This window comes from Mytilus edulis, chromosome 13, assembly GCF_963676685.1.
Source record: "Mytilus edulis chromosome 13, xbMytEdul2.2, whole genome shotgun sequence".
Classification (NCBI taxonomy): domain Eukaryota; kingdom Metazoa; phylum Mollusca; class Bivalvia; order Mytilida; family Mytilidae; genus Mytilus; species Mytilus edulis.
Genome location: NC_092356.1, coordinates 21,301,781 through 21,317,547, shown reverse-complemented (window position 1 = coordinate 21,317,547; position 15,767 = coordinate 21,301,781).

Here is a 15,767-nt window from a genome sequence, read left to right as displayed (position 1 = left end):
AAGGTTAAATGGTTTGATATCTTTTTCTAAAAGTTGTATATCTTTATCATGTATACATATAGAATAAAAGCAAAGGTCAAAATCTAGAACGTCAAATTAAGCTATGACCTTGAGATCAGTTTCAAGGTCATAAACTAAGGACCTCAAATCAAAAGACCATAGGTCTTTATTATATTTAGTTAATGAGTTATATCACCAAACGCGTATTTTTAAATACAATAGGGGAGAAAACTCCCTTTTACATTCAACGTACGCTTGCAATCAAAATTTACATCTTACGACATGTCGCAACTAACAATTTAGTAAAAATAATTTGTTGATATCTTATACAGTCTTTGGATATAAGTGAAAATAAGCCAAATTCAAATATTAGAATATGACCTTGACCTTTGACCTTGACCTAATTTTCATTTTTTGGGACCAAGGACCTCAAATCAAAAGATCCTAGGTCTCTATCACTTATGATTTATAAGATAGAAATTCATATCACTTATATCAGATGCATAAGGGGAAATAACTCTCATATGGAGCGGTCATATCGCTTCGGTCAAAATAGGACAAATCATGCGAAGGATATAACGAGCAATTTTGTAAAATAAATTTGTCATAATCTTTTACGGTTGCGAAGGAGATGCGCTAACAAGGAAAACAGTGTTAGGGGAGATAACTCCTACAAAGAAAAGTATTCGTTTACGCAGGGTAAATTTCAAAAGTGCATAAACTGTTCGATATCATATACCAAATATCTAAGCGACATATTGCGAAACAAATGTTTATCGCAAGAACAAAATTAGGCGGAAGAAAAAAAAAAAAAAATAATCAGAAGAAAAACAATAGGTCTTTCCACAGAAAAGTGGAAAGACCTAATTACCCTTCACCACAGTCACTCAAAAACACAAGATTCGCCATTTCACTGCAATAGCTAGGGATCACCATGACCTGTTTATTGATGGCGGCCCGCCATCGTTAAAACATCTTAAGCCAACGTCAAAATCATCCCGTCATCGTTGAATTATCTCCCACCATCGTCAAATGATACCCGTCATTATAAAAAAAACATCTTTTTTCTAGCCGCCATCCGAGGTACGGATTCGGCCAAGTTGTGACGATTGCCCAACCCCCAATCTATTGAATTCAGTTTTTAACTTACATGGATATTTTGATGTCGTCCCTTATTATCCAACAACTTTAATATGCTATTTATACGTATGACAATGTATTAGACGGACATTCAAAGAAATTATCTCTGCCAACGTCCAATCACAGCACTATTATTAGTGACATAATCAAGATGGGATGATGGTAATGGTCAAGTACCCTTATCAGATACACCCGGATGCAATGTTGACAATGATGATTGATTTTCATTGAAAGTAATGAAAATATGTGTGTATCCTTCGTTTATCTTTTATCTTTATTTTTTATCGTTTGAATTATTATTGCCTCTTACGTTCGAATTCTACTTAGATTTAACTGCATTTATATTGGTACAAAATCCAGTTCATTCGATTTTATATTCAAGGGTAACAATTATTCTAAATTAAGAAATAATGTAAAAGAAAATCAGTGATCAGTGTTGCTATGTATTGCATTCAATTAAAAGGATATTTAAACTTTTTAAATGCAGATTGGGGGGTCAAGATCTCAACACTTATTGTAAACCAGAAAACTGAATGCCTACTGCGTTGTTTATATTCTACTTGCAAATTCGAAATATTAAACATGTGAATCATTATATGAGGTAGAAAATGGAACGATTAACACCAAAACCATTGACAGTTAAATTATAATCCTGGTACCTTTAATAACTATTTAAGAGAGCATCAGGCGTGACTTTTCAACTAAACAAAATTAATTTGGTCAAACATATATTTTACTCTTTCTGTATAACATACTGACTGGGAATATATATATCTTTTTACAATTTTTTGTGAACTTGACATTGAAATTCAATATAAGCGCTCAAACTGCGAATTTTAATTGAAATGTATAGGAAAAAAGCCAGTTTCTAACAGTTTTCAATTATCCATCACCGGAGGAAAACAACTCTTATGACTAAACTACCTATATGGAAGTCTAGTACTATGTTGGTTTAAAAAAAAATCAAATAAAATTTTTGGTATCTTTTTTCTTTTTTCAAAAAATAAGTTTAAAAAATGCAAAAATAAAGAGAATATTGTAAAAATTGAGAAAAGCCAGTTTCTAACAGTTTTTAATTATTCATCACCGGAGGAAAACAACACGTATGACTAAACTACTTGTATTGAAGTCAAGTACTATGTTGGTGTAAAAAAATAATGAAAATAAAATTGTTTGGATCTTTTTTATTTTTTTCAAAAAATAAGGTAAAAAAAAAATGAAAAAATAGAGAAAATTGATAAAATTGATAAAAGCCAGTTTCTAAGCGTTTTCAATTATCTATCACCAGAGAAAAACAACACTTATGACTTAACTACTTATATGGAACTATAGTACCATGTTTGTGTAAAAAATAATGAAGATCCTATCTACAAATGTAAGTAGTGGATAAGGAATCTAATTATCTTAAGATTTGATTTACAAGTTTTATTTTTTTAAATATGCAATATACCAATTTACAATATGTGTCTTTCATATGTCATAAGGTCATGTATAATATAGATATATAATCACGTAGCAATCAAAATGACAGAATATTTAAAATACAATTGTATAGGTAATTGTTCATGTAGCAATTAAAATTAAAGAAAATTTAAATTCGACTGTCATTATAATTTAAAAAGCAACAATTTGCTCCATTTTTTTTAACAAATTAAGCTTACTGTTTACATGTGTAGCTGACATAAACATATATGACTATCCTGACAACTGATACCGGGCGTTTTGAAAAACTTCTTTTTCGCATCAGAACGAATAAAATTACATTAGAAGATAATATATACGTGATTAAAATAAATAATCATTGAATTATATAATAATACTTATATTATCAAAACTGGGTAAAACGGAACAGCCAAAACAGTATCGTATGTATAGGTCTTTCACGGTCAACCAAATTACCGAATGTGTCCTATAAGAATCGAAAATAATTCATGGCAGCCGGGGTAAAAGAATCGAATATAAATGCCCAACCCATGGTTAAATGAAAACAATATTTCTTAAATATTATACAGGATGAATAATTCAGACGATGATACTTGTAAACTATTGTATATGTTTTAATTGATTATGAAAATTTACCTAAATACGATATTACACAGACACAAGTGGAAATTGTGCACAAAAGAAATGACAGGCAAAAATTATCATTGTATGTAAAAGAATAATTTCTCACGTTTCGTTAGTATAAGGAGAAATTATTGTATGTACGGAACTAGCGTATTGTTTTATAAGTTTACGTCACTATAGGTATAAGACACGTGATTATTTTTATAGCGGCAATTTCTTTCCACTGAGACTATCACTTTCTAGCCCGCCGTAGACAGGGCAATATTCAAGTTCCATTCATGTTATGAATATACTATGATACATGTATTTGTACGTTTTCCAAACAAAACACGCCCAAGTATGTCCCGTAAGATGACTTATTGGATTAGATCGGACACAGGTTTCAAGTTTATCCCATCGTTGGGTTTGTTTGGTTGTTCCTGTCTGGCGAGGTCGTTCATGATCGAGTTATTCATTTATTCAGTTATTCAATTTAAATATATATACATTTATATATATTAAGATACATGTATGTGAATAATTAATAAAATCAGTTGTCCACTGTGCTTGCTGGACAATCAGCAACACTATATATTGTATTAATTCATGCCTTCGAACTAGAATAAAGATATGAGCGTATAGAGTATACGAAATATAATGTATAAAGCAAACGCTGGATTAGATAATGGAAAAGGAATTGGTAAACAAACTTGTAATTTACTAATTATTGCTATCATTAAATTTATTTTCAGTTGATAAAAAAGTCGATATTAAGGAATTTGATTCATTGAACTCAGATGTCCACTATCAATTACTTTCAGTTATTCAAGCTCCATTGATTTCATATAATATTTTAATAACGAACTCTCTCAATTGGGTCGTGAAAATATTTAAAAATATAGAGAAGAAAAGTGTTCAGATTTTTTAGTTTGAACATACTCACCGGTTCTTGCCCAATGAAAAATCAGTATTTGCCCTTCTATTTTTTATAGCACATGGCTTTCCATGCACTATTAAATGATATACATGATGACTTTTCATTTTAAATTAATTATGAAAGTGAACTCTTAAAAACTGCACTAAAGAAGCGTTCAATTCCCCTACTCAGCTACTTTTGCAAAGGTACTATTTCTGTACTAAAAATTTGTAGTACTGGAAATCTACTTTTAATATTCAGTACTATTTTGTTACTCCAAAATTATTGTAATATTTAGGTACCTGTATTTTACAGTCCTTTATTTGTACTTGAAATTTAGGTACTACAGATTTTTGGTTACTACCGTTACATTTTCAGCATTTTGAAAGTTTTTCTATTTCAAATCTCTTAAAGTTATGATTTTCAAACATGGAATATTGTATTATTTTTGTACCAACATATTTAGTACAAATCAAGTACTGTAAAATACAATTACCTAAATATAACAATAGTTTTAAAGTAAAGAAATAGTACTAAATATTAAAAGTATATTTCCAGTACTGCATTTTGTTAGTACAGAAATAGTACCTTTGCAAAAGTAGCTGTGTAGGCAATATTTTCTAGTGAAAAGAACTAATGAAAAAGAGTTAAGAGTCCTTTTTTTTTTTTTTTTTTTTTGTCTAATCATTACAAATGAAATCAGGAGAAAAAATATTATAAAAACATTTTAGGTTGACATTTCAACAATGTAATTTGACTGTACACTCAAAAGAAAATTAGAAGGGAGACAAAAGTTTAGTGAAAAATAGGTGTAATATTTAAATCTATTTTTATTAAAGTTCTAAAGATCAATAACAATTTATTGGTGAAGTTTTGTCATTATTAAAAGTTATGTAATTTAAGAAAAGATGATTTATACAACATTGTAAGCTTTTTAAAACGAACGAGTATCATATATACAAGATTAATTTGTACCTCCAGCAGAAAATGTTCATTTTTGAATAATTATTTTTTTTTATTATCACGAACCTATCTCATTTCTCTCATTTCATTCGTTGAAATTACCATTAAATGACTTAAACACATTTTACTTTCCCTGTTAACACAAAAAGTAAGCTAATATCAAAATTTGACTTTTACAGAGAATGGCTTATTTTTGGTATGTCACTCGAAGATGTAAATATGTTATAAATTGGAGAGATAATACTTGGTCATGTTTTATGAACATTTTAAACCCTCAGCTACGCCTCCGGCTTCAAATATTAAATATAAAAAAATCTGGCCAGCTAATATTTAACCTGTAAAGAATGCTAAACTTGATTATGATTGTCAGTTTGAACGGATACTGCTGGAATTATAGGAATTTAGAGGTACAACTAGGGATTCGTCAAAATAAGACGAACAAAGTTGTAGAGAGAATATCAATAAGTGATTGTTTTCAATTAGTTGCTACAAAAATTTTGGTAAATAAAAGCCGTTTGAAATCGCTTTTTTTTATAGAAGAAAAACAATTTTAAAGGCGGAAAATGTTAATTATCTTGCACCATCAAAACGTTATTTATATGAATGACCATGTATTACACGGACATTCCAATAGATATTAAAAGACATATTTACTTAATCCCAGTCAAACGCTCAGAAACAGCATAAATATTAATCATGACATACCCATGAGTGGAGGACAGTAATGGCCGAATAACATTATCAGAGACACCAGGGTTGCAATGTTGTCAATAATTATCGATTAGTATTGAAAGTAATGAAAAATATATTGGAACCCTTCAATTATCTGTCGTATTATTTTAATTACCGTTTTAAATCACACAACCGCCTTTACATAGATTTACCTGATTTTATATTGGTATCAAATATCCAGTTTATTCAATTTTAAATTTTAAGGGTAACTATTATTCTAAATTTAGAAAAACAAATGTAAAAGAAAATCAGTGGTGATTGTTGCTATGTATAGCGATCATTAAAAAAAAGATATTTAAACTTTTTAAATACAGATTGTGGGTCAAGATCTCATAAGTTATTATAAAACAGAAAAATGATTGTCTACTGGGTTGTGTCTATTTTCCAGTTCAAATTCGAAATATTCAACAAATGAATTATTGGAGTAGGTAGAAAAAAGTAAAATAAACAAAAATACCGAACTCCTACGAAAAGCAAAATTGGAAAGCCCGTAATCAAATGTCAATATCAAAAGCTCAAAGACATCAAAGTAATGGATTGACTTGGTCTAGACATTTCGGATGAACAGAAAATGGTCGACCAACCTGGTTTTATAGCTACATGTAGCTTAACCGATCATTTGTATTTCATTATATTAACAACGATGTGTGAACAAATAAATATAATAGATAAGCATGTCAAAAAGAAGTACAGCAGTCAATAATGTGTTTAATCTTAATCACTGTAAAAACAAATAAATATATTACAAAGAAACACAAAAAGGCATGTATATATGCCCTTATATTTTTCGGTTATTGGTTGTTTGCCTGTGAGGTTATTTGGATGAAGAGTTGTCTCATTGGCACTCATACCACATCTTCATATACCTATCTACTGCAGGGTTTGTTACTCGTGCTATGTGGATGCAGTAGAATATGTCCCCGTGCTTGTAGTGTATGCCCTTTTAATTTTAAGTTATTGGTTGTTTGCCTGTGAGGTTTTTTTGATGGAGGGTTGTCTCATTAGCACTCATACCACATCTTCCTTTATCTATATAGACAAGAAAAATTATCCAAAATCGAAAAAAACAAGAATTTCAAAATTTCCTACAGCACAATAACATATAGAGTATAAGTTCAGAGCCACACCTAACGGATACCGCCAAAAATAGAGTAAACAGTAAAAGTAATATGCCTAAGGACAAATAAAAGAATACTACAACACGTTATTAAGATGCTAGTTTACCATGGCACAATAACACAATGACAGGATGTACAAGTACAGCTAGAGCAACGTCAAATTGATTTCATTATAACAGTAAAAGTCATAATCATCAAGACACATAATAGAATGATAAGCAACGTCAATACACAGAATCTATACTTCAAGACCATCGTGTATTTTTGTGAAGTTGATACGGACAAGGTATTGGTACCTTCCGATGAACTTTTTATAGAAAAAGGACGAGACTTTCTATGTCATACCCCTGGTTCATTAACATTCTACTCAGACACTGGCACAAGTTTTAATGGCAGCTGTAAGCTCTTGATTACTGAATAAGTTTGGATATAAATAAATCATAGGTGAAGCTAGAATTACGGTATGGGAAATGATAATATCAAAATTAACATAGTCTCATTTGTAATAGATTCTGGTACTTAGATGACTGCGTATGTCAAATTAGAGATATAAGTCTTAAATAAAAACCAGAGACAGTTTAGATTGTATTATAAATTATAAATCGTGACTTACCCACGAATTGCGGACAGATATGGCATACTATCTTACCTCCTATACATTTCCAGGAATATGATTGGTTAAAAGCGTCCGCGTGCAAACCGTGTATATTTGATATTAGGTTAGTAGGGAGGCGGGGTTTATCTCATACACGGTTAGTAGTGGAGTTACGTCCCTTTATATTCCTTATTAGGTAAGAAGGGGGCGGGGCTTATTTAATACACGGTTAGTAATGGTGTTATGTCCCTTTGTAAAAAACAAAACGGTACTGAGAAAAAATCTTAAAAGTTCCAACAGACGAAGAAATTGATGATTCAGATTGAAACAAATTCATAAAACACATTTAAACCTTACAATCGTTATTGTTGGCATCTGTTTTTGTAGGATTAATGGAAGTATTTTCTTAGCGCTAACAGTATTGAAGACTTGCTCGTTTTGAGAATCACTAGTCTTAATTTCACACGTTAAGATAGTCGGTAAGATAAATTCGTTACATAGTGTGCTAGTGACGTAATACGGTATATATGGGGTCAGTAAATTCCATATGGGGATTCGAGCTTCGCTCTCACCCCATATGGAATTTACTGACCCCATATATACCGTATTAGGTCACTAGCACACTATGTAACTAATATTACCCTTATCAGAGACACCAGGGGGGGGGCAATGTTGTCAATGATAATCGATAAACATAGAAAGTAATAACAAATATATGGGAACCTTAAGGTGGTACCCAACACTACTTTCCCTAAAATTAATTTGCCTCGTTTAATTTTCATAAAATTTTGACAAAGTATTTACTTTGACCCTTTTAAACAAATTATAAAAAATTCAAAAACAAATGAACCAAGCGTTTTATCAGAAAAATTACACTGGTTATATAGCAGTTTGACAAACATCAATTTTGATCATTGAGAAGCTTAATATTCCTTTTCCAACACAACGTAATTAAAACGTTTAGCTAACTTTACAGAGTTATCTCCGTGTAGTGTTATATTAGGTACCACCTTAAATTAGTATTAACTCATATAACCCAATTCTACATTGATTTACCTTACAATATGTCTGATGGTATCAAATATCCAGTTTATTCGATCTTAATTTTAAGAGTAAACATTACTCCTAATTTAGAAAGAAAGAAATGTTTAATGGAAAATCAGTGGTGATTGTTGCTATGTATAGCGATCAATCAAAGAGATATTTAAACTTTTTAAGTACAGATTGTGAGTTTGTACAGTGGGTCAAGATCGCATTACTTATTCATGTGGTATTTTAAACCTGAAACCTGACTGTCTACTGATTGTCTATACTTGGTTATATATATTTCAACTTACCTATTCGATATATTCAACAAGTGAATCAATGGATGAGGTAGAAAAAAAAAGAATAACAAAAATACCAAACTCTTAGGATAATTTAAAACGGAAAGTCCGTAATCAAATAGAAAACTCAAAAGCTCAAACTCATCAAGTGAATTGATAAAAACTGTTAATATTCTTGACTTGGTATGCACAGGCATTTTCTTATGTAGAAAATTGTGGATTAAACCTAGTTTTATAGCTAGCTAAACCTCTTACTTGTATGCCAGTCGCATGAAATTCCATGATATTGACAACGATATGTCAACAAAAACCAACAGACATTATGGTCTGAATAACTTCGGAGTTCTAAATTTTACATGTTTATTTTTATGTAAATAATCGCACGTCAAGTTCATTTATATGCATGTTTAAATTGGTGTCATTTTCTTTTGTTTTAGTTATAGTTTGTCTTTGTTTTCTTTCCTTCATAATTTTAGCTATTTTTTTCTCTTTTACGAATTTTCGATAACACCTCGTTTTCAAAAAGTCAAATGTAGCTTCTTTTAATACTGAAGCATAATATGCTCATTTCAAATTCCGACAATGAATGTTTTGATAATTGCAAAGAGAGGCGAGAGTGATTAAAGGGATATTCAAAGTCATAAGTCGAAAACAATGATATGTCAAAAACGAAAACAACGAAGATACAAACAGTACACTAAACACAATAAAGGAAAAAAAAGACGGAGCAATACGAAGGTGATCTAAAATGCTCTGGAAGGGTTTAACAGAAAAGATGTCAATGTGTCGTCCCTTAGTTACCACAGGAAAACTGACATAAACTTGTTATGGCTAATTTACTATATAAATGCTAAAACTAAGTAACATAACTCAAATTGAAGAAGTATGATGATCCTTTATAACAAAGATGACATACAAATAGTGCAAAAAAATAAGAGATCAAACAATAACAGGATTAATTACAACTATATGGTAAATTATGAATGAATACAAATGACACACAACAGTATTTAATACATAATAGAAATGTCCGGACTGCTGGCATATTCTGAAAGTAAATTTGTGCTCTTTTTACAAAGGGTTACAACGAAAATTAATCTTAATTTATACTGAAATGGTTTTTCTCGTCAGATTTTATTTTGAAATGAGTCACATCGTTATAAAGTATTATGGATCCCGATTTTAATTGGATAGCCTCTTTTTTACAAGATTTGTTTTAATAAATTTCAAAAATCATTATAAGCAGTGGTGGATCAAAGGGGCGTAAAACATATGTTTTTTACGATATAGGCCTAGATTAAACTTTATAATAGAATCGTTCATTTTTTTCTTTGCCTTTATCCGATCAGCGTCAAATATTAAATTGTCAGGAATAACACCCCCTTTAAAATGTCGTGTTTCCGCCCCGGATATGTAGCAGAAATTTGATTTTTAATTATACGTCAATTTTAGCAGACGTCAATATTGAAAATAATGTTCCTTCCACTTGAGACTGCGAAACATCTAGTTTTAGATAAGTTCCCTATGGTCATGTATTTACAGGAGACCTCAACATCTTCGAAGACCGTGAGGTCATAACTTTTCTAAAGAAAGGACCGAAATAACATCCTCCATCTATAATAGATAGGAAACAGTGTCGTCAGGTCATTAAAGACGTCTGTCTGCTGTAAAAATTGGTGCAAACGTGAACAATCTGATAAAAAATCTTTAGACAGTTATTTGAATAAAATTATGAATACTGTTAATATTCGAATATCTCATTTAGAAAACAATTCTGAAATTAATAAAAGGAACCATGATATTCCCATTTCTAGAATAGAAAATAAACTCAAGGTATTTGCAGAGCGGTTTGTGTTCGTACCGGAAGACAAGGCAGCCAATAATGTAGTGGTGGTGTGAATCATATACTACACGGAAGTTCTTCAAAACGAAATTATCAATTTGTCTACATTCAGGTCCGTGCGCAGTACAGAGAGTCAACAAGAGTTAACAAGCATAACACTACAACTACCCAGCTTAAAGCATCTTCCGAACATTTGAAAGTCCCTACCATGTACTGGTTACCAAAATTAATAAAAAAAACATTTAAACTCCGTTTCATCTCCGCATCGAGTAAGTGTTTTAATACTTATCTATCAGTACTTCTAACAACCTCCTTTACTACTCTCAAAGAACTGGTTATTAACTTTTGTAATAAAGCTTACGAAAATAATGGGTATTAACTATTTTTGGAGTGTTAAAAATTGTTTAGAGGTTTTAGATAAAATACATGCTTTTGATGGTCCTTATAATTCTGTTGACAGTTATGATTTTTCTACTCTGTACACTACACTTCCACACAATCTTATAAAGAAAAAGTTTTTGTATTTTATAAAAATTGTCTTTCGAAAAATCTCATTGTAATTTTATTTGCTGTAACTCGTTTAAAGCCTTTTTTGTAACGAAAAAGGAAAGTATGCTAGATACACTTACTGAAAATGTGAGGATTGGATTGAAGCTTTAACTTTTCTGCTAGATAACATTTATGTACGTTTCGGCGATAAAGTGTATCGTCGGGTAGTAGGTATTCCTATGGGCACTAACTGTGTCTCTTTAATAGCAGATTTATTTCTATATTGCTATAAATCTCAGTTTATGACTAAACTCAGTAAAGACCCATCATTGTTATATTTGGTTGATACATTCAAAAATACCTACCGTTATCAGGATGATATGTTTTCGTTGAATAATCCAGAGTTCTCTAAATATACTTCCGAAATTTACCAAAAAGAACTTACTTTAACTAAATCTAACATAAACAGCAGCAGTTGTCCTTTTCTAGATTTAGACATTTCAATTGCTAATGGGAAACTACATACTAAAATTTACGACAAAAGAGACGATTTTTCATTTCCTATTGTTAGTTTTCTTTTTTTAGACGGTGCTGTGCCTTTGGCTCCATCATATGGTGTTTATATATCCCAACTGGTCGGTATGTCCGTGTGTGTTCTGATGTCATAGAATTTAATGAACGTAATCAATGCATCACGGGGAAATTATTGTGTCAGGGATTTCGATACCATAAATTACTTAAAACTTTTACTAAATTCTTTGGCCCGTACCTGCAGGAAACTTATTACAAATGGTATTTAACATTCTAAATTTTACGGTACTATTCTACTTAAAGCGAGGAAATCACTATGAGATCCATGTAAACTCATCGAACCTTTAAACAAACTTATAAGTAAGGGTTATCGTACCAATATTGTAATTAGATCTCTGAATATAGTTTACATTGGCACTAATATCGATTTTGTCATTAGCAAATTAAAACATAACTAAATTGTATCTTCTTTTGAGGCGGTATATAGATCAAACCGTTGGTTTTCCCGTTTGAATGGTTTTACACTTGTCTAGTAATTTTGGGGCCCTTTATAGCTTGTTGTTCGGTGTAAGCCAAGGCTCCGTGTTGAAGGCCGTACATTGACCTTTAATGGTTTACTTTAATAAATTGTTATTTGGATGGAGAGTTGTCTCATTGGCACTCACACCACATCTTCCTATATCTATGTTAAATGATTCAGATACTTGAATAAGGTTCAAGTAATGCCACAAGTCCAGACATTTTTATTTAGACGTACTTCAAAATCTTTATTAACATGATCATTGTAATTCTTGGTCCAACATTATTTTAAATGCCTTTTGCATTATAAATTTCTTATTGGTGACCCCATGGTGTAGTCTAATTTGATTAATTACGTAAATTCATATCATACAAAAAAGTATTGGAAAACTGGAATTCAAAAGGTTTGATGTCCTCAGTTTCACGCATTTTTTTTATCAAATAAAATTGAAAAACGGGAACGGTGAATTTGTCAGAGAGACAACAACCCGACCAAAGAGCAGGCAACAACTGAAGGCTACCAATGGGTATTCATCGCAGCAAGATGATCCCGCACCCGGAAGTGGTTCTCACCTTGACCCTAAATAAAATTGTATACTAGTTCAGTGAAAATGGACGTCACACTAAACTCCAAAACATATAAATGAATTAAAATGTAAAAAGAAAAACATACAAGACAAACAAAGGCCAGAATCTCCTGACTTGGGTCAGTTGGAAAAATGCAGCGGAGTTAAAAAAAAATTACTCCTCCCCCTCTAGCTAGTGTTGAAAAAAAACACTTAGCAATACGCACAGTAAATTTCAGTTAAATCGTTTGAGACACGACATTCAGGCTTGATATTCTAGATAAGACGGTTGTCAACATACAAGACCGACCTATTAACTTCACAAATGATTTAATTATGACTTGGTTTACTGTCATACTACTATTAATTACTGTTTTACCTAATCATAACATAATTTAGTAATCTAATATCTAATTTTTATTTAAATGGGAATATACATAATTTTATCTTTTTATTCAGTATTCAATGATTTTAGCTTTTTTGTTTTGTTTTATACATTTGTTTATTCATAACGTTTTTAATGATATCAAATATAAAACGACCGATAAAAGTGGAAAATCTTCGGTACTGCTCTACACGCCAATGGCGTACAAGGACATTAAGTAAGTAAAATATAGAAATAAAAATACTTTTGTTATCAGCTTGTCTGCCTATACATGCTATATGTATGTCCGTCTGTTCTTCTTTGTCGGACAATTAAACCGATTTCAATAATTTTCATACATGTATTGCGTATTAAATAATTTCAAAAGTCCCCTTCGTTTGTTTCTTTTTTTTTCTTTAACAATTTTAAGAAAGTTTTTTTTATTAAGTTGAAATTTCAACAAAAAGGTGATATTTGTTTCATATTGATTCCCAGGGAATAACTGCAGAAAAACTTTAGATTTTCTAAAAGTTAACAAATTTTGAGAAACAAATTTTGTGTTAGAATTTAGACACAAATAGATTTATAGGTATAATATGTTATCAAAAATTAACTCCTATTCTCAAAAATTTTAATTTTTTTCAACTGAGGAAAAGGCATTGCCGTAAAATATTGTTAAGATTAAAATCACAAAAATACTGAACTCCGAGGAAACGGAAAGTCTGTCATCAAATGGCAAAATCAAAAGCTGAAACACATCAAACGAACTGATACCAACTTTCATATTCCTGACTTGGTAAAGGCATTTTCTTGTGTTGAAAATTGTGGATAACACCTGGTTTTACAGCTAGCTAAAGCATTGTTAAAGGTACAAAGCTTTTGAGAATAAATTTGTCTGTGCTAGGAATGCATCGAAAATTACCACACAGGGTACAATATACAGTATTCGGGTGCCACATGATCAAGACATGCTGACCCTTCCGGAACACCTCAAATCATCCACTTTTTTGATGGGTACATGTAACTTAGTCTTTAGTTTTCTATGTTGTGTTTTGTGCACTATGATTTGTCTGTCTTTTTTATTTTCGATCTATGAGTTATATTGTCCCTCTGGTATCTTTAGCCCCCCTTTAACAAACATCCATTTGATTGATTTACAGACTTCACGACGCGTTGGTTGACTGTTGTGTGATATTTTTGTTACATATGACCACATATATATCATAGTTGTCGATGTCACAATCCGATTCTCTTTTGTTTGATCGTGACGTCACCAGTTGATATTTTTTTCTATGTTGTGTTTTATAAACTCGTTCGGGTTTCCTCCACTTTATAGTAATCACATCTTTGCTTGCCAAGGTTAAGGATCCACTACCATCGACCCTCCATCGCGAAAATAACAATAAATATCAACAATGACCTGTCAATTTTCAAACAAAATTATACCAACCAAAGATCGTGTAATTGACTATAACATTATATATCCTTGTTAAACAGGGAAATAATAATTTCAGGTTAGTCTTGTCATTACATATTTTGCAGATAATACTTCTTATGTATAAAGATTTCTCAAGTACACAGCTTTCTCTTTAAAACCTATAAACAATTATCATTGTTACCCTCACTTTATTTTAAAAAAAATGTTCTGATTTTCTTCAACTTATTATTACATATTAAGTGTTAAAAACGTTAATCGATATCACTAAACTATGTGTTTTGTTTATAACAAAAACTTATACACTGGAATATAAAGTCCAATTGCTGTTTGTGTTTTGTTTAATTACTGCTTTGATGTCCATTTAAAACATTGAAAATATTGCATACTCCTATATATTACAAGTCAGTAATACGATATCTGTTATTCATTCGTTTGATGTGTTTGAGATTTTTATTCGCCATTTACTTCGGGATATAAATAAAACAACACTAATTTATCTGGTAATTACATAAATGTCGTGAAAAAACCTGTGAAAAGTAAAATGATAAAAAAAATCCGAGGAAATTTCTTTACGGAAAGTCCCGAAGTAAATGGCGGGTAAAAATCTCAAACACATCAAACAGGAGTTTTAACAGTAATCGTAATCCTGACTTATTCAATATTTTTATATTTTAATATCGAAGCAGTAATTAAACAAAACACAAACAACAATTGGACAAGTAGTTGGACTTTTTCTTCTACTGCTATAAGTTTTTATAATAAACAAAACACATGTTTCAGTGATATCGATTAACGTTTTTAACTCTTAGTATGTAATAATGAGTTGAGGAAAATGAGAACAATTTATTTGGAAATAAAGTAAGGGATCGTTTTTAAAGAGAAAAAAGGTGTGTACTTGAGAAATCGCTACACATAAGAAGTATTATCTGCAAAATATGTAATGACAAGAAAAACCTGAAATTATTATCTCCCTGTTAAACAAGGATTTATAATGTTATAGTCAATTACATATAAAAATAAGACACGATTTTTTGTTCGTATAATTTTGTTTGAAATTACTGGTCATTGTTGATATTTATTGTCATTAAAGGGGGCCTGAAGATACCAGAGGGACAGTCAAACTCATAGATCGAAAATAAATTTACAACGCCATGACTAACAAATAAAAGGACAAACAGACAA